Source organism: Scylla paramamosain, chromosome 23, assembly GCF_035594125.1.
Source record: "Scylla paramamosain isolate STU-SP2022 chromosome 23, ASM3559412v1, whole genome shotgun sequence".
NCBI lineage: Eukaryota > Metazoa > Arthropoda > Malacostraca > Decapoda > Portunidae > Scylla > Scylla paramamosain.
Genome location: NC_087173.1, coordinates 7,782,986 through 7,802,985, shown reverse-complemented (window position 1 = coordinate 7,802,985; position 20,000 = coordinate 7,782,986). Strand labels below are relative to the sequence as shown.

The 20,000-nt window shown below is 41.4% G+C and overlaps 1 protein-coding gene and 1 non-coding gene across 3 annotated transcripts in view; both read left to right on the top strand.

Moving 5' to 3' along the window:
- Window positions 1–20,000, top strand: part of LOC135112095 (uncharacterized) — an 86,654-nt gene that overhangs the window by 36,687 nt on the left and 29,967 nt on the right. The window lies entirely within an intron of this gene.
- On the top strand, window positions 8,560–8,632 carry Trnak-uuu (transfer RNA lysine (anticodon UUU)). Its single transcript has one exon. It is a non-coding gene; the product is annotated as a tRNA-Lys (tRNA).

Genomic DNA, 20,000 nt, shown 5'->3' with positions numbered 1-20,000 from the left:
GATTCACTCCTCCCGTGACTCCATTTACCTGGCGGTTTAATTAAGAGAGGTTGGATTAAACTGGCTTAAATACCCACGTGGGGATTAGGGATTTGGGGGTTTTAAGTGAAGGAGGATTAGGAGGGCGAGGTACAGTTGATAAAGGATCGATTTAATCCCTGTGTCTTTCTCTAATCTGATTCGATCCTCTGATTGGAGCCTTGAGACTTGATTGTTTCGTTTCATATTAAAGGCAAGCTGATAAGTCTCCTGGATTACTGGTGTTGAGTCTTCTTGGCTGATTCCTTTTCTCCCAGCTCCTAACTTTCTTATTAAATTCCTTCCTGCCTTCCTCCTTCTTCGCACTGCTGTTTGTTTTTCCTTCGTGTTCTCTGGTGCTGGTGCCACATTTCGTATCTTTTCGGTCTTGTCCGTGTTCCTGTCCTTGTGTGTCTGTCCGTGTCAGTTTCTTTATTAGTGTTCTCTCTCTCTCTCTCTCTCTCTCTCTCTCTCTCTCTCTCTCTCTCTCTCTCTCTCTCTCTCTCTCTCTCTCTCTCTCTCTCTCACCTGTTTTCACCTTACCTGTTATTACTGATTGCAACACCTGCGTGGATTGTGATGCATCGTGTGGCTCTTGTGTTGCTTGCACGCGTGAGGTGACGAGGACATGGGTATATATTGTAATGCTTTCCTTGGTATCTACGTGCTTTGTATTATGTAGCATGTATTTCAGACACACACACACACACACACACACACACACACACACACACACACACACACACACACACACACACACACACACACACGTAAAGCTACACAACAGAAATATATTGCCGACAGCATCATCGATATTACATGTTACTTGCCCCCTGTCTGCCTCACCTGCTACTGACGAGGAGGTGGAAGAGGAGGAGGAGCCGGAAGAAGAAAAGACGGGAGGAATGGGAGCGTGAAGTGAGGGATGTAGACAGAGGAATTAGGTACAGAAGAGGAAGTGACATGGTAGACTCTATATCTACGCACACACATACGTGCACACATAGACGTACACATACAAATGAATAAGAACAAGATAGGCAAGAACGAAAAAAAAACGTTCAGGATGTGCACGTCAACAACAGTGGAATTGTAATTGGAAACTGAATAATCATACAGACAACGAGGGAGAATCTATCGAAACAAACTCAGGAATCTAAGAAAGTTTACGTTTTCGAAGACCTATAAAGTATTTTTCTTTGCATTCCATGAAACGAACTGCAATACTCTGGAATATACTCAATGTTTTGGATGACTTCTTCCAGCGTGTGCAGGGAAGTATTGCAGTCCGTTCCTGGAAAATTACTGGGTTCTCTATAAAGGATGTGTATAATTTTCCCTCTGTCTGCAGTCGCGCACATAGTTTTGTAGCATGCTTTGTGTTTGTGTGAGGGGAGGGAGAGGGGAGCGGAGGCGTAGGGGATAGGGAAAAGGGTATTGAAGGGTTAGTGTTTATGTAAATGTTTCCTTCGTTTCCCTTTTGGTAATCGGAAGTGTAGCTAATGTGACGGTGACAAACACGCACACACACACACACACACACACACACACACACACACACACACACACACACACACACACACACACACACACACACACACACACACACACACACACACACACACACACACATCCATGCCAAAAAGTAAAAACAGAAACATATACTAACAATTTACAAAACGTTTCTTTTCAGTTTGTGTTCTCCTTTGTCTGAGACTCTCTCTCTCTCTCTCTCTCTCTCTCTCTCTCTCTCTCTCTCTCTCTCTCTCTCTCTCTCTCTCTCTCTCTGTGTCTTCTCTTCTCTTCTCTTCTCTTCTCTTCTTCCACTGCCACCGCCACCTACACCACTTCTCGTCTCTTCTTTTCTTCCACCGTCACTGCCGCCTACACCGCTTCTTCGTCCTTCTCCTCTTTTTCTTCCTCCTCCTCCTCCTCTCTCACATTTTTCTGTTCCTCTCCTCCCTTCCTTCCTTCCTTCCTTCCTTCCTCCCTCCCTCTCCCTCTTTCCACTCTCCCCTGTGTAGCCGAGGGAAAATTGAGTTCTTCCCCAAAATTGAATGTATGACTAGTACCTCGTGACTGTGAAATGTGGCGGCTGAGTGTGTGTGTGTGTGTGTGTGTGTGTGTGTGTGTGGGATATTTCTTTTCGCTCCAGTATAAAAAGTTTGACGCTTGAAAAAAGTGAAAGTATAAGGAAAAAAAATATATAAAAAAGTATAGGACGTGAGCTCAACGTGTGACTGATTGACGGGAGCATTTCAGATTTTTTTTTCCACCGCTTTTATTCCATTGTTTTTTTCATCTATATTTTTGTTACCCTACATTTTTCCCTTACAATCGAGGACCAGGAGAGAAAAACGCCATCAAAAAGGAAGAAAAAGAGAGATGTTACGCAGAGAAGGTAAAACAGTGACGCATTGACTGTGTGTATAGTGAGATAGTGACACCAATGAAGTTTTGAATTGTGTATCCCTATTTAGTTCACATTTTGCTCCCTACAGAACAACACTACAAATTAAATAAGTAAATAAAGCGAGATAATAGTATAATAGTGAAGCATTAATAGTATATATAGTGAAATAATAATACTAGTGATGAGTTAAGTTGTGTATCATAATTTCAGTTTTGTCCATGGTAGAGGAAATGTGTTCTTTTTACGTCTGGCAGCGCGTAACCTTGGTAGACGTTATCGTACAGGTCTTACAATTCTTTACCTCTCAACATAAACTGGTATTGTGAAGCAGAAATTGGTTTGGTTCTAATGGAAATATGTTTTGTGTGGAGGGTGTAAAGAATGTAATAGTGTTTACTTCAACGCACACTTACACACCCACCCACACACACACACACACACACACACACACACACACACACACACACACACACACACACACACACACACACACATGTTTTTTCATTCATTCCAAAGTACACTCAAAATTATTCATACGTTATCTTTCCAAATGTATTTAAGTTCCCCTCCCACCCCTCCAAAAAAAAAAAAAACATTTGAAGAAGAAGGAAGAATTTGAAGATGAAGAAAGAAGTTGAAAATATTAAAAGAAGAAGAAGAGGAAAGAAGTTCATTCCATTTTGATATTCGTTTCATCTCACCCGAATTTCTACATTGATTTGCCTTCCCCCTCACCTTGACCTGGCCTGGCGCGCAGCTCCATAAATACAAAACATGAAAACACACACACACACACACACACACACACACACACACACACACACACACACACACACACACACACACACACACACACACACACACACACACATCGCACACATCTGTCCATTAATCCATCCATCCATCCATCCATCATTCATACATACATACATACATACATACATACATACACAGCTACACACTCTTTCATATGGTAAGAGGAACAAATATTTCCAAACTTCTTCGTATTTACAATTTGTCACAGCACTTTCCATTCTCCTCCCCTGCACAGAACTTTGATATCGTTTAAGACAGAGAGATAAAAGAGGAGGATGAGGCGGAGGAGGAGGAGGAGGAGGAGGAGGAGGAAGAGGAGGAGGAGGAGGAGGAGGAGGAGCAGGAGAAAACAAGAAAACACAGGTGAAAAGAACCTACCTGTCGCTGTTTGCTTCGTTAAACCCTATCATCATCTACTGTTTTGGATTTCAAAGGGTAGGGTCTGGTGGCGGTCCTTCAGGTGGTGTTTTTGAGGGCGCGAGAGGTGAGAGCGGGTGGAGGAGTGCAAGGGCGTGAGGAGCGGGCGTGGGTGGTTGGCAGTAGAGGGAAGTTAAGGGAGCTGGTGCAGGTAAGGAGAGATGGAGGGGTGGTTAGTGGGTAGAAGGAAGGTGAAGGGAAAGGTAGACGAGAAAGTGAGGTGAGAGGTGATGAAGGGATATGCTGGAGGTAAGGCAGATGAGGAAGGGTTGCATTGGAGGTGAGGGAAGGTGAGGCTGGAGTGTATTGTGGGTGAGAGGATTAGAAAGTAATGGTGAGTGTGAAAATACAGTTATTCTCTCTCTCTCTCTCTCTCTCTCTCTCTCTCTCTCTCTCTCTCTCTCTCTCTCTCTCTCTCTCTCTCTCTCTCTCTCTCTCTCTCTCTCTCTCTCTCTCTCTCTCTCTCTCTCTCTCTCTCTCTCTCTTCCTTTGTAGCATGGGATAAACTGATGGTGTATTGACGTGTATGTGTGTGTGTGTGTGTGTGTGTGTGTGTGTGTGTGTGTGTGTGTGTGTGTGTGTGTGTGTGTGTGTGTGTGTGTGTGTGTCGGGGGGAGGAGCTTTGTACTTCCTATAATTCTGGTGAGCCGAGATTGGCGTGTCATCACCACCATTATTGCCTCACTGTTTCTTTCTCTCTGTTCCTTCACCGCCACCACCGCCACCACCACCACCACCACGACCACCACCACCACCACCACGACTTCGTTAACTGTTGTGAATTATTGAAGAGCAGGTCACTTGTCAGCAGGGTAAGCATAACTATATTGGACCTGCAGAGAGAGAGAGAGAGAGAGAGAGAGAGAGAGAGAGAGAGAGAGAGAGAGAGAGAGAGAGAGAGAGAGAGAAAGAATATCCACTCACTCACATTACCCTTAAATGATTCATGAATGGAGAAAGTTTCTACTCACGACCATTCTCTTTCTCTCTTCCCCTCTCACTCTCCCTCTTCCCCTCTCACACCCCTCTCACCTCCTAGCAGTCTCTCCCTCACTCTCTTTCACTACCTCATCAATATCACTGTTTGCCAAGCCTGCCATTCTTGTATGTATCGACACCCATTCACTCTCACTCCCCTCACTTCCCTCATTCTTCCCCTCACTATTTACACCTTTCCCCTCTGCATCAGTCCCCCTTTTCCATCAATCCATCTACTCACATTACCTAGCCTCCCCTCACTCCTCCCCTTCTCCTCCCATTTTTCTTGACCTTCCTCACTTTCCCCTCTCTTCCATTCATCCATGTTGCTTTTCTTGCTTTATTTTTCCTCTCTCCCTCTCTTTCCTTCTTTCTTCCATCATTCTCCATCACCTCCCTCTCTTCTCTTCTGTTCTATTTCTTTCCCTCCTCTTATTCTTATTTTTTTTTTATTATTTCAGTCCCTGCTCTCATATCCTTCACTCCCCTTTCCTTCCCTTCTCTTATTCCCCTTAATCTACATTTCAGTTATCCTTTACTCCTCTTTATTTCCTTTCCTTCTATATATCTTTTTCTTCTCTTTCTTCCCAGTCCCAGTTTTTATCTATCGTATGTTTCACAAGACCTGACCTGTATTGTACGTCTCTCTCTCTCTCTCTCTCTCTCTCTCTCTCTCTCTCTCTCTCTCTCTCTCTCTCTCTAGTCAGGTGAGGCAGTGTCAGTACAAGCAAGTGAATCGATTACCTAATTGTAGAGTGAAGTTATGCAAAGGTACACGCCAGTATGAGAGAGAGAGAGAGAGAGAGAGAGAGAGAGAGAGAGAGAGAGAGAGAGAGAGAGAGAGAGAGAGAGAGAGAGTTTAGTAGATGTAATTTGGAAGTTTTCGGTCTTAGTGTGTGTGTGTGTGTGTGTGTGTGTGTGTGTGTGTGTGTGTCAGGGTATAAATTCTTTGATAACTTTCCTTTCGTGTCTTTTCCACTAATATTTACTTAGGTCCTTACATAATAGCCACCACTACCCAATTTTTTATTACGTAACGTCACATGATCGATAATACTGAGCACTGTCTGACTTTCTCTCTCTCTCTCTCTCTCTCTCTCTCTCTCTCTCTCTCTCTCTCTCTCTCTCTCTCTCTCTCTGTCTGTCTGTGCGTCTGTCTGTCTGTCTTCTTTAAAAGGGTTAATTTAGGAAATGAAACCAATAACATTTAACGCAAAACTATCAAAACCTACAACCAAAAAATGCGTAATTACATTTGAAAATTGACTCCGCCTCCCCCTGTTCTTCCTCCTCCTCCTCCTCCTCTTGAAAATCTAGGAAAAACTGTAATATAAAGCACTTGAAATGATATCCCGGCTGACAGATATGGTCTTGAAGCGAAGGAAGGGAGGTGATCCAATACGAGCGTTTAAAATATTCAGATGATTCTACAACAGTAATGAGGATGACTACTTTACACTTGATCGGCCAAATATAACAAGAAGACAAAAGAGCCTCAAGGTAAATGGTGAAAGATTCCCGTCAAACGAAGCGAAACACTTCTTCAAACTGATCATTAAAGTTCCGTACCCTTTACTTGTTAACGTCATCGATAGCACAGCAATTAGGTCTGGATTACACAAGCATTTGAAGTCCAGTCCACAGCTCAGATATTATGTGCTGCCCCAAATTCCTCCAATAATTACCTGTGTCGCTTTACTGAGGTTGTTGCGGATTGTTGAGCACAGTTAAGTATCATTAGTGGTAGTTCTTATCCCTTTCCTCCACACTGCTTATTACATCTTTTCTTATCAGCCCCGGGTGGAGGGAGCGATGGGTAGGGAGAAGCCTTCGTCTGTGGTATTCATTTCTCGTACTGTATGTTGGATAGTCCCCACGAAGAGCCACTTCAGGACTAAGTGCTGCTGCTGTTTGTCTTTCCTTTATGTTGTTTTGTATTCCCATGTGTTCCTCCTCCTCCTCATTTTCTTTATATTGGAGAAAAAAAAAACACTAGAATGTTTTCAGACTGTGCTCCTCAATATTCTCTCTCTCTCTCTCTCTCTCTCTCTCTCTCTCTCTCTCTCTCTCTCTCTCTCTCTCTCTCTCTCTCTCTGTTTTCTCTTCATTTGACAGTCGCGTCCACTCATCACGCCAATTCCACTGCCACCACTACCACCACCACCACTACCACATGCTTCTCCTCCTCCTCCTCCTCCTCCTCCTCCTCCTCCTCCTCCTCCTCCTCCTCCTCCTCCTCCTCCTCTTCCTCTTCTTTCTCCTCCTCCTCCTCATCTTCCTCCTCGTCCTTCTCCTCACCATCGTCATCCCGCCTACTTATTAAAAAAGGAAAGAGAAAAATAAACATTCAGGACAGGGTAGGGAAAATATATATATATATATATATATATATATATATATATATATATATATATATATATATATATATATATATATATATATATATATATATATATATACAGATTTGTTATTTGTCATCGTGATAGATTTCTTGATACTGTGATTATTTGTTCTTTGTTCGTTTTTTTCTATAATTTGATCTTTCTTGGATACTTTCTTTATTTCTTTTGTGTACTTTAATTTTAATCTATTTATACAGTTACGTTTGTTTAGTTATTTGTTACTTCCCTCCTTATCATCATAACTCCCCTATCCGCACCCCTTCCTTCCCACCACCACCACCACCACCATCACATTTCGTCCATATTCCATTTCCATTACAGCTCAAAATTGCTTTAATTGATGTCACTAATTTTAGCAGCTTTTTCCCTTCATTTTCTTTTTCCCGCGCGAGTCTGAGCCTGAGTAGCCGCCCAATCAGGCAGCCGTGGATCACAAAAGGCTGTTTTTTTTTCTTTTTCCATTTTTTGTAGAGAAGCTTTGGGGAAAAAACGGGAAGTGAGAGGGAGGAAAAAAGGAGTTTTTTGTCTTTTTCCCTTTTGAGGTATATGTGTGTGTGAGAGAGAGAGAGAGAGAGAGAGAGAGAGAGAGAGAGAGAGAGAGAGAGAGAGAGAGAGAGAGAGAGAGAGAGAGAGAGAGAGAGAGAAGGTATAATGTTCAATAATACTTTTTATAGTGACTTATTCGCCTCAACAAAAGACGCATTCACTAGTGTGTGTGTGTGTGTGTGTGTGTGTGTGTGTGTGTGTGTGACAATCTATACGTGTAATGGCTGTGTAAGAACTTTTTTTTTTACTTTTCTTTATCTTTTTTTTTTCCATGTTGTACAGACCCGTTGGAAAAAAGAAGTTGGATCTTAACTTTTAGATCCAAACTTTAAATGAGGTCTGGAAATCCTCTACTATTTTCCTTGGAGAAACTTTAACTTTTGGTCCTTTAAACCCAACGAGGAAGGTAGTTTAAATCGCTGGTCGCAATAAAGCTACAAGGAAACACGCAGAGGCCTTACCAGTCTGTCTTACAATGAAACTATTTCCTGTAATATGAAACTCTCCATATTACTTTCGGGATCAAATGAAGACAAGTCACCATTTCGGTTACATTTTCGGAAAACTGTTCTTTGAATTTAAAAACTGCTTTCATAAATGTCGGTGTGCTTTGAATTACAGTTTTAGTTATGTGTTGACAGGATCACTTTTGTTTACATCGAAATGATAAGCTGTGGTTGCATAGTTTAGGATTCAGTGCCTGGAGTGCTTAGCGGCGTAGTGGCCTTTAAATGCGGCGAGATCATGTTACGTAGTGTTAGGTTAGGTCAGGCTAGATTTTACAGTAGTTTACCTTTAATCAACCTAAGCTATCCTAACTGGCAATATCTGGCTGCCTCATATTCACATGATCTTATTTTTAGATTTAAGTGGTTTCCTATTGTGGGCGAGCCTTATAAGGCAGATCTACCCTCGTCATTCGAACTTTCGAAATGATTTGCTAAAAATATTACCATCATATTTCTATGAGCCCGGATAGCTCAGTCGGTAGAGCGTTAGGCTTTTAACCTAACGGTCCAGGGTTCGAGTCCCTGTTCGGGCGTAATTTTTTTTACTCTCTTATTTTGTGGCATTTAATTCAGATTTTTATTTATTTGTTTATTCATTTTACGCAGAAAGGAGGCAGACCAATTGTGTAAAAATGTAGAAAAATCCTGCTGAGTTGCCGCTGTCCCCCAAAAATATGATATTGGTTTCTGAATCGAAAGCCAGTTGAGTTCCGGAGGTGCCCCGACACTCCTGCCTTGAGTCAAAGGCAGGAAGAAAGTCCCAGTGTTCGTCAGTGAAAGGAAAGAAAGAATGAGGTTACTGGTTAACTCTTACGTTAGTGAGAGGGACAGCGTGAGGGTGAGAATAAGTACACCAGATTTGTGCAGCGAGACCGCGGGAGTGGGAGAGGCATGTGGTTAGCAGGTTCTGAAAGTAGCAATCACGGAAATAATGGTAGAAGACAGCAATAGATGCAGCTGCGGAGTGTGAGAGTGAAGACTATCAACTAAGAAACGGGAGTTGATGAAATGAAAAGCGTTTTGATTCTTCTCTGCTTGATAAAGGTGTGTGAGTGGAGCCACACGCACAGGAGCCATACTCACTACAAGGACAGATAAGTGCCTCTATTGAGTTAGCTTATCATCAAAGGAGGAAAGTGGCGGAGACGACACAGAGTACATAACTCCAGGTAAACCCTTTTTTTTTCTTTTCAAGAAATTAGATGACGAATTTCCTATTGAATTTTTAATAATGGATGGTCAAATCAAGTTCGGTGTGGAGGAGGAAAACAGATGAGTGTCTTTGAAGAGGTGATAGTTGTGTGGAAGGCTGCCTCGAGGTGATGGATACTCCTAGGTGAAGGAATTAATTAAACCTTCGAGGCGCAGGACAACACAAAGTGTGCCGTGCTCCTTCCAGAAATTATAAAGACCTGACGTTCAACACTCCGTGATTCTCTGCCTGAAATGTTTATCTTCTTCAGTTGAGTTAGACGTCCAGCTGAAGTAAGGAAATGTTGGGTAGAGTCATAGTCATCAGTGTGGGAGTGGACTGGACAAGAGGTTTTGCTGAAATTATTTATGAAACTTCAAATAAAGGTGCAGACAACGGGATTAAGATCGTCTAAGGAAACCTTAAACAGTAAAGATTTATCTTTTTATAAATCTGAGATAGCAGCAACGATTTTACTGAAATTCCTTAGATAGGATACTTAGATTTAGTAAAGAAAGCCAGATCACTAGTGGATCTTTCTATACGGCATTAGTACCGACGACCAGAGAGAACATTACACACAAGAACACAAAGGAAGAAAAAAACCGCAGACACGTTGGCCCTCCCGAAGATGTTTTTGATAAGCTATATGTTCTTATCTAAAGTAAAAATTATTGGGAAGTAAATCAGTCATAGCATAAGGCTTGGTCTGCTGTACTTTATTATTTTTTTCAATGCAAGTCTTTGTAATTCGAGAAGAAACTGCAAAAGCGTGCCACTGGTGATGTTTTACTTTTCTTTTTTTTTTTTGTTTCCTATTATTCCGTGCTCTTACTTTTTATTTGTTGTTTTCCCTCTCCCATTTCTCTTATTCCATTCGGTGCTTTTCACTTTGCAGCAACTTACCTTTTTGTCCCTCCTTCTTCCTCTCTCATTCCTCCTTCCATATACGTCACCCCTCGTATAGTAACCTTTTTTCCTACCTCCATTTTGTCTTCTCCCTTAATGCGTTGGTATGTTGGTACTCCCTGTCTCTTTCCCCTCCGTGCTACAAAGAGAAATAAATAAAAATAAATAAATAAATGCACATGAAAATTTGACAGGTATATTGTGATGCGTTACGAGCACAGGTAGACAAGGTGTATTTGCATTTATTTTTCTTTTTTACCTGTACGTTCTTTTTCATCCGTGATTTTGTGCGGTTCTTGATTGCTTTGATGTCGGTGCTACATTCTTTTTTTTTTGTTAAACTCACATTTTTCTCTCTGGTAATTTGCTTATGCCGCGAGTATTTATGTGTTTGGCTTACTTTGTATTTCTTCTCTTTCGTTAACTTTCTGTTACTTTTGGCTGCTTGAAATATTTCTTCTATTTCATCGGCTCTGCTTTACGATATATTACTCTCTCTCTCTCTCTCTCTCTCTCTCTCTCTCTCTCTCTCTCTCTCTCTCTCTCTCTCTCTCTCTCTCTCTCTCTCTCTCTCTCTCTCTCTCTCTCTCTCTCCTGTCATTATCAGATACTGTATTTTTATGTCAAAGTAATTTTTTCATTTGGAAGCTTATTTCTACAATGCCCCCTGTTATAATTTTTCACAACCCTCCCCCCTCTCTCTCTCTCTCTCTCTCTCTCTCTCTCTCTCTCTCTCTCTCTCTCTCTCTCTCTCTCTCTCTCTCTCTCTCTCTCTCTCTCTCTCTCTCTCTCTCTCTCTCCTTTGTGCCTTTCCATTCATCTCTTTTCTCCCTGAGGTTGGCTTTTCTTGTTTCTTTTGTTTGATTCATTGAACTGAGAAACATGTGAAGGTTTTGGAGAGAGAGAGAGAGAGAGAGAGAGAGAGAGAGAGAGAGAGAGAGAGAGAGAGAGAGAGAGAGAGAGAGTCCATATAAGGCCTCTTTTCAATTTTTTTTATTTATATTTCGGTGTTTCCCTTTTTCTTTTTACTAATCCTGGTTTTCACTTTCTCACTCTCACTTTTTTCGTTAATTTCGTGAAAAATGTGTTAGCGTTGATTGCGTCCTGAATGGTGTGTGTGTGTGTGTATGCGTGTGTGTGTGTGTGTGTGTGTGTGTTATAACCCTTTTTTTTCATATATATTCTTTTTTAATCAGTATGCATAATAACAGAGAAAAATATATTCAAGTTATGCTTTCAAGTTCGCTATCATTTCGTAATTCAGTTGTTTCTCCTTTTTTTTTATGTGTAATCGAGTGAAAATTGTTTGCATCCCATTTTTTTATTTCCTCATTTTTCTCATTTTCCACAGATTTTATTTCGGCTTTTATCTTTCTCCCCTCCCTCCACTCCCCCATCTCATTTCCTGCTTTGTATGTTCTCTCTCACCCTCTCTCTCCCTTTCCAGTCTCTCTCTCTTCCTTTTCTCTCCATTTCCAGTCTATCTCTTCCTTTTCTCTTCATTTCTAGTCTCTCTTCCTTTCCTCTCTACTTTCACTTCCAATTTCTCACTCTTTTCTCTCCATTTTCATTCTCTCTCTGTTTTATCTCCATTTCCATTCACTCCCACTCTTCTCCTTGCCTCCCTTCACTTTCTCCCTTGTCTTTCTCAGCGGGAGAGGTAGCGCTGCCTGGGAATCCTAGCAGGTGCCGTATGACCTTGTTGCGGCGCCATAAGACAGTTGCTTACCAGTTGTGTCCTACTTATCATTACTTACCTTTACTGTTGGTCCTTTCCTCTTCATTCCACTGGTTCCCTCTTTCTTGGTGATTTCATTTGCTGCTTTTTCGTTTCGTTATCTTTCGTTTCCATTATTTTTTTCTTTATATTTATTTTCATTATGTACCTTTGTCTCATCGTTTTCTCTCTAGCTTTTCTTCACCTCCCTTAACTCTCTTTCTCCCTTTCCTATTTTTTGTTTTTGTTTCGATTGTGTTTTTTTTTTCTATTTTTCTCTATCTTTTTATTAAATCCCCTACATGTTTATACTTACCATATCCTTTCGTCCTCACTCCCCATTTCCTTCATCTACCTTACATTTCTTTCACTCAGTTTCTATATTACCTTTACTCTTTCAGTATCACTTGTCTATTCATACTCTTCCTCCTTTTTCCTTCTCTCTCTCTCTTTCCTCCACAAACAATCACATGAGGGACAGAAAGTGTGTTGCGGTGGCTTTTTCCTTCGTGTTAATTTCGGTTTCCATTCTCCTCCTCCTCCTCCTCCTCCTTCTCCTCCTCCTCCTCCTCCTCCTCCCAAGGGATACAGTCTACAACATAAGCCTCATTATCCAGCTCGTTAGGCCGCTAATTTGGCTTTTACTATGCATGCTGATGCGACACTAGGATAATTCCATCAATTAATTAAGGTGCTACTCCTACTCCTACTCCTACTACTACTACTACTACAACTACTACTTCTACTGCTACCACCACTACTACTACTACTAATGCCGCTGCTGTTGCTGTGGTAGTGCTATTACTACTGCCACAACAACAACAACAACAACAACAACAACAACAACAACAACAACTTCTACTACTACTACTATTATTATACTGCTACTGCTACTACCACTACTGCTGCTGTTGTTGCTGCTGCTTCTCTGTTATTGAAATTATGTAACGTTAATTTCCCCCGTGTGTGTGTGTGTGTGTGTGTGTGTGTGTGGGTGTGACACAGAATAGCCTGTCACCTCCAAGATGATGACGTAACTATAGCAACGAGTCAACCAAACAATGACCAATAAATTACACTCATTTGTGAGAGAGAGAGAGAGAGAGAGAGAGAGAGAGAGAGAGAGAGAGAGAGAGAGAGAGAGAGAGAGAGAGAGAGAGATGGTGTGTGAATGAAGTGAATAGAGGAAGCAGGTAAGGGGAAAGTTGGGAAGAAAAGAAAGAGGAGAAAGTCGAAAAGAAAAGTGAAGATAGACAAAAGGCAAGGAAGAAGAGGAAATGGGAGAGGAATATTAGAAGGAAAAGGAGAAAGAGGAGGAGGAGGACGAGGAGGACTGGATGATAAAATAGTAAAGGAAATTTTTAGACCTAAAGATTTCCTTCCTTCCTCTCATCCACCTTTTCAATTTCACTCTCCATTTCACGCTCTCCTCTGTTTTTACTTCTCTTCCTCTATTCATGGACGTCATATTTTCCTCTTTCCCTCTGTATTTCTTTTTTCCCTCCTTTTTTCCTTCCCTCCCTATGTTGAGGCATGTGCCAGGTACGTACGTTCTGTGTTCAGGTAGCAGGTGTTCTTTCTTTTATCCTACCTGTTGAAGGACTGAGTTACCTGTCGTGTTTCCTTCCACGTAAAACTGAGAACTATGACTAAAAGGATAAAAGGAGTGAAAAAAAAAGTGTTGCATGCAATTTTAAATCTGTCAGGTTAGGGAAGGACTCGGAGCGGGGTTCGTGAAGCGCGTGTAGGGAGTCATATTGCTTCACCATTGCTTCACCATTGTTTGTGTCTTGTTATTGTTTGTGTCTTGTTTATTGCCCTGTCTCTCTCTCTCTCTCTCTCTCTCTCTCTCTCTCTCTCTCTCTCTCTCTCTCTCTGTGTGTGTGTGTGTCAGTCTCAGTTTGTCCCTTTGTGTCCGAAACATTTCAGTAAGTTAGCGGATTTCAATGGATTTTGGATTTTTTGCTATCGTTTCTCGTTCATGTGTGTGTGTGTGTGTGTGTGTGTGTGATTTCCTTTTTTCCTGTTTTTTGCTTTCTTTGCTGTTTGTTTTTTCTTCTGTTTGTCTGTCTGTTTGCCAGTCTACCACATGCTACTGAAATTTTCTCAAATGATATTCCGTGGGTCACGCTGTTTTGATGTTTGTCCTTGCAGTACTGTCTCCGTTTGCAGTCACTCTCATTCCTGTCTCATCTTTCCACTAAATATTGACTCGTTCATCCCCTCACTCCTTGTATGCTCTATCATGTACTGTTTTATACTGTTATGTCTTCCTATTACCTTCCTCCTCTTACAACATCCTTCTAATGTCTTCATCCTCCTACTCGTTCTTATCCTTCTTTTATATCCAGCTCTTTTAAACTTTCTCCTGTGTCCTTTGTCACTGTTTTAGTTTCTTTCCTTACCATACCTTGTCTAATCAGCAACATGCACCTCCTTTATTACTTCCTTTTTTATCTTTTTTCCTTTCTTTGTTTCTTTCCTTTTTCTTGTATATCATCTTTTATAATTTTCATGTTTTCCGCTTTCTTTTCTTCTCGTACTGTTCCGTGTTCTTTTGCTACTCCTATCACCTGCTCATTATCTCTCCCCTGCACCTTCCTTTGCTGTTCACTGACCTCCGCTGTTGTTTATTTATTTATTTATTTATTTGTTTTTTTAAGAGGAGCAGCAAAATACTCCAATGACTGATTTAACAAGCTAGTTGCACTATTTAGTTTCTGTCTGTAAGGGATCTGATTTCGTATCTTCCCTCTGACTTTGTTATACTGCAATGGTCAGTAATTTTGGGAGTTGAAATTAGATCATTGTAGGTTACAGGTGGGTGGTGTAATGGTGGTCTTTGCCGCTGCGAGTTATCAAGGTGGTGGTTGTGCTGGATTTGTTGCAGTGGGAGGTTATAAAAGCGAGTAGTAAAATAAGTAGGCATCAGTAAAAAGACTGTAGGAAAAACAGCAGATACGAGGACACGAACAGCGGCAGTGATAGAAGGACTCTTGTCGTAATGGTGCACGAGAAAACAAAGAAATGTTCAGGAAAAAAAGAGGATACGAGGAGACGCTATCACTAATAGAAGCTTCATCGTAATCGTGCACGGGAAAAAAGGGGAAAAAAAAAGAAAGACGTAAGTACTGCCGGAGAAGAAAGATGTCTGAGATAATATAAACAGGAGGATGAAGCGAAGGATAATTAGGGTCGTTTACCGTGAGTGGCAGTAACAGAAATAATATTGTAACTGTTTAGTGGGAAACTTAAGGAAGGTGGAGATTACGAGTAGCAGGAGAGAGAGAGAGAGAGAGAGAGAGAGAGAGAGAGAGAGAGAGAGAGAGAGAGAGAGAGAGAGAGAGAGAGAGAGAGAGAGCATCTGACAGTACGAGTATGTTGATGGATAGCCAAAGAGTGGTCAGGAGGGAAATTAGAGAGCACTGACAATAGACACTGAGGAGAAGGGTCAAAAGAATAGGACAGTATAGGATGAGGATGGGGAGGAGGAGGAGTAAGAGAGAGAGATAACAGAAGGATGTTACAAAGGAAGATGAGGAGAAGGAGGGATGATAGAAAAATGCTATAGAAGGAGAAAGGAAATAAGAAGACATAAATAGTAGAAAATAACACATGATAATAGGGTAATATATTGTAGTAGATAAAAAGTATAGAACATAATATGGTATGATGATAAGATATAATAGGAGTTAATAGGAAAGGAAGATGTAACAGAACATAACAACAGGTCAATATACCAAGATATGAACGCAGAATATGACACAAGATAACACAATAGGAGACAACTGAACATCAAAGAACATAACAGGACATAATATACCTCGGCCCAATGATGCAGTAGAACAGTAATGCAGAAGAGGAAATAACAGGAAATGAAAGGATGTAAAGGGACAGAATGACTTATTACAGAACATATCAGAACATAAGACGAGACGAGAGCAGATCATAGTAACAGTAAAATATGAAAGCACAGGAGGAGAAGAAGGAGAAGGAGAAAGACGAGGAGGAAGGAAGGTTTTGTTAAGAGACCTTGAGAAATGAAAGGTGGAAAGGTAATGGCCAAGGGGAAGGCTATAGATGGATATATTAGGTGAGCAGGAATGTTGGAAAGTTGAAGAAGTGAGGGAGAGACACAGGGACACGCGCCAATAAGGGTGAGTGGAAAGGGCAAGATGAGGAGTGACGGTACTGCTAGAAAAGAAGGGTAATGGGAATTTGACGTTGTGTTGTGTTTGGTGATGAGAAGGATGGTGATAGTGATTATGGTTATGATGTGCAGTGTGCAGGAAGAGTGGTAAGTTATGGGTAGTAATTGTAGTGGTAGTGGTAGTAATTGTAGTAGTAGTAGTTGTTGTAGTAGTAGCAGTAATGGTATTGTTATTATTGTTATTAGTATTAGTATTAATAATATTAGTATTCGTAGTATTCGTAGTATTTGTAGTATTCGTAGTAGTAGTAGTAGTACTAGTAGTAGTAGCAGTAGTAATAGTAGAAACAGCAGTGTAGTAGTAGTAGTAGTAGTAGTAGTAGTAGTAGTAATAGTAGTAACAACAGTGTAGTAGTGGTAGTAGTAGTAGTAGTAGTAGTAGTAGTAGTAGTAGTAACAGCAGCAGCAGCAGCAATAGAGGGTGTTAGCAATTAGCTAATTCATGTGTCGTCGTGGATGTGTTATTCAGATGGACGCATCAATTTGAGTCACCTGGCAATAATTGTAATGGCCAATTGGCTTAAGTGAAGGATTATTGTAGATACGTACTAGACAGGAAACGTTAAACTTGTGTTACTGAACTAAATAGAACTGGACTGCGATCGACTGGCTTTCCTACTGACTGACTGACTGACTAAAGAAAGGAACTAATGCAGAGTTGGCAATGTTGAATGACTGCTTGCGTGACCAACTGGACGACTGAGTGACTGCTGAGTGAAGGAGAGTAAGAGAAAGGAAAGACAAGGGGAGGAGGAAGAAGGGAGAGAGAGAAGGGAAGGTGAAGGGGAAGGGCTAATGTGTCTGTCGGTTAGAAATGTTTCTCATCTCGTTTCATTTCCTTAACGTCTCTCTCTCTCTCTCTCTCTCTCTCTCTCTCTCTCTCTCTCTCTCTCTCTCTCTCTCTGACATTTGCTTTTTACTAGAACCTTTTTATTTCCTTTTATTTTATTTTATGGTATTTAAAACTTTATCCAATATTGATCCGGTCGTTTCCGTTCCCGACTTCCTGGTGCTTTTTGTTTCCTCTCCTTTTTTTCCCTTTCATTCTTCTTTTCTTCCTTCTTCCTCTCTTCCTTTCATTCTTCTTTTCTCCTTTCTTTTCTTTTCTTTCTTTCTTCCCTCCTTCTTTCCTTCCATGTTTTTCTTTCATTAATTCTTTTCACTCATTCAGCCATTCATTCATTCATTCATTCATTCATTCATTCTTTTCTTTCTTGATACTGCTTCTTTCATTCTTCCCACTTTTTACTCTCTCTCTCTCTCTCTCTCTCTCTCTCTCTCTCTCTCTCTCTCTCTCTCTCTCTCTCTCTCTCTCTCTCTCTCTCTCTCTCTCTCTCTCTCTCTCTCTGTCTCTCACTCGTCTCTGTCTCTCTCTCATTAACGAAAGCCATTGATTTCTTCAGGAGCAACTTCACTAAACTCCTTCCCTTTATAAGCTTCCCCTCTCCTCCCTCTCCCTCTCTCTCTCTGAAGTCAATTTCGGAACGCTTAGGAACTGAACCCTGCATGGTTTTGGAATCGCGTCCGCACCGTGGCAGGATCGAGGCTGATACGTGGTGGAAACCTTGCTGAAATCGACCTGTCTATCAAAATTCCGTCTGACCTGTTCGATACGCCTGTTCTCGCTGTTCACCTATGCTCTGGTAACTTCCGATCTGCCTGTAGAGAATGTGCTGCTCTGCTCTGCTCTGTCCTCTTTGTTTTGTTATGCTATTCTCTGTTCAGCTCGCCTCTCCTCTCCTCTCTCCTGTCTCTCTGAAACAAAGAAGTTTATTGGTCAGACTTGAGTAATAAATGTATGAATCACAATTAATTAATGCTTTGAGGGATTCTTTCAATGTATATGTAGACTAATTTGAACTGTGTGTCAGTTCCTAGTACATCTAAAAGTGACGTCATCTCATACATTGAAAGAAGTACGTCCAGTCTGCACTAATATTACGAACCTATCCCTGTTTGATCTTCTTCATTATATATATATATTTTTTTTTATGGTAAGTTTATATTCCATGTTTATTATAGTTTTTAGGTATCACAGCAGTAACGTGTGTGTGTGTGTGTGTGTGTGTGTGTGTGTGTGTGTGTGTGTGTGTGTGTGTGTGCACGCGCAATAACCTTCATGAAAACAATGCATTCTTATTTTCATCTCTCGCCTCTCCCTCTACACTCACAGAACCTCTCCCACGGTTTGGCTTCCTCGTTCTCCCACTGGCTTCTCCCCACTTCTCCCCCTTGCAGTCTTTTCGTTCATCCTCTCCATCATTTTTTTTCTCCCCGTTGCCTTTTCCTTCCCTCCCATCTCCTGCTGCATATCCTCTGCTCTTCCTCGCCTCTCATACTCTCTCAAAGTGTAGTTTTTATTTGAATAGGTACCACGCACACTTGAATATGGAGTAGACACTGCAACTCGGGAACACACACACACACACACACACACACACACACACACACACACACACACACACACACACACACACACACACACACACACACACACACACACACACACCTATCTTTTCTTGATGCGTTGAGTTCTCTTATCTTTAATTCATCAGTGGCATCCAGAACAAGGAGTGTAGGGTGCTTGAGCGCTGTTCCCAGGTCCCCTCCAGCCGTTTACATGCCGAACAAAGAGAGTTAAGACGTGTGAAACTCTCCAGATGTTCCTAGGCACCCTCCTGCTCCAACACACACACACACACACACACACACACACACACACACACACACACACACACACATACATACAAAACTCGTACTTATTTATCTATTTACTACAACTCTTGAGACTCACTAGAGAATTAAACTTCCACCACCACCATCCACGGTAACAACAGTAATAACAACAACAACACCTACAGTAACAATAACAGCAACAACAACCACAGTAACAACAACAACAGCAATAACAACAACAGCACCCACATTAATAACAACGACAACAACAACAACAACAACAACAACAACAACAACAACAACAACAACAACAACAACAGTAACAACAGCAACAACTACACCCACATTAACAACAGCAACAATATCCACGGTAACAACAGCAACAACTACACCCACATTAACAACAGCAACAACAATTACAGGATCAACAACAACACCAACAACACCCACACTAACAACAGCAACAGCAATTACAGGATCAACAACAACAACAACAACAACAACAACAACAACAACAACAACTACAGGACCAACAACAACAATAGCTGTAGCAGCAGCCTCGTACCCTCTACTCTTTCGTCACATAAAAAAGACCAACAAGTTTTCAACACAATTTCTCGTGAAAGACTATATTACATAAACAAAACCAACACAATAAAGTTTAGGGTTACTTGTGTCTCGCCTCGCCCTCACCTGTCCAGCCCACGCCCCACTACGGCTGCGAGGTCAAGGGGGTATTGTCAGTGTGAGAGGCGCCCTTTGCCTACTCTAGGAGGAACAAAGGGCGTGGCAGTAAGGCTTTAGGGAGGCGTAGGAGGATGGACTAAAAAAATAATATATAGAATCTGATTTTCAACATGATATTAATAGGGAAACAAAAGACGGCTTATGAAAGGTGTCTATAGGTAAGGGGTGAAAGACAAGGGGTCACTGGTAAGGGGTACAGTTGAAAAGGTACAGGTGAGTAAGTGCAGGTGAAGGGTACACCTGATGGATACTCTGAGAATGTGTGCCTCTGTTCACGTTTTATGAAATGCGACAGAAAGGCCGTAGAATTAATTAAAGCAAGACAAACATTACCCAATAGACTTGCATAAAATCTGGGAAACATTTTTCGTTGAGCCGCGCCCCGGAGGAACCTGTGGGAGCCTGGGAGAAAAATCGCTGATCCGTATAAATATCCAGGTCCCCCAGAAA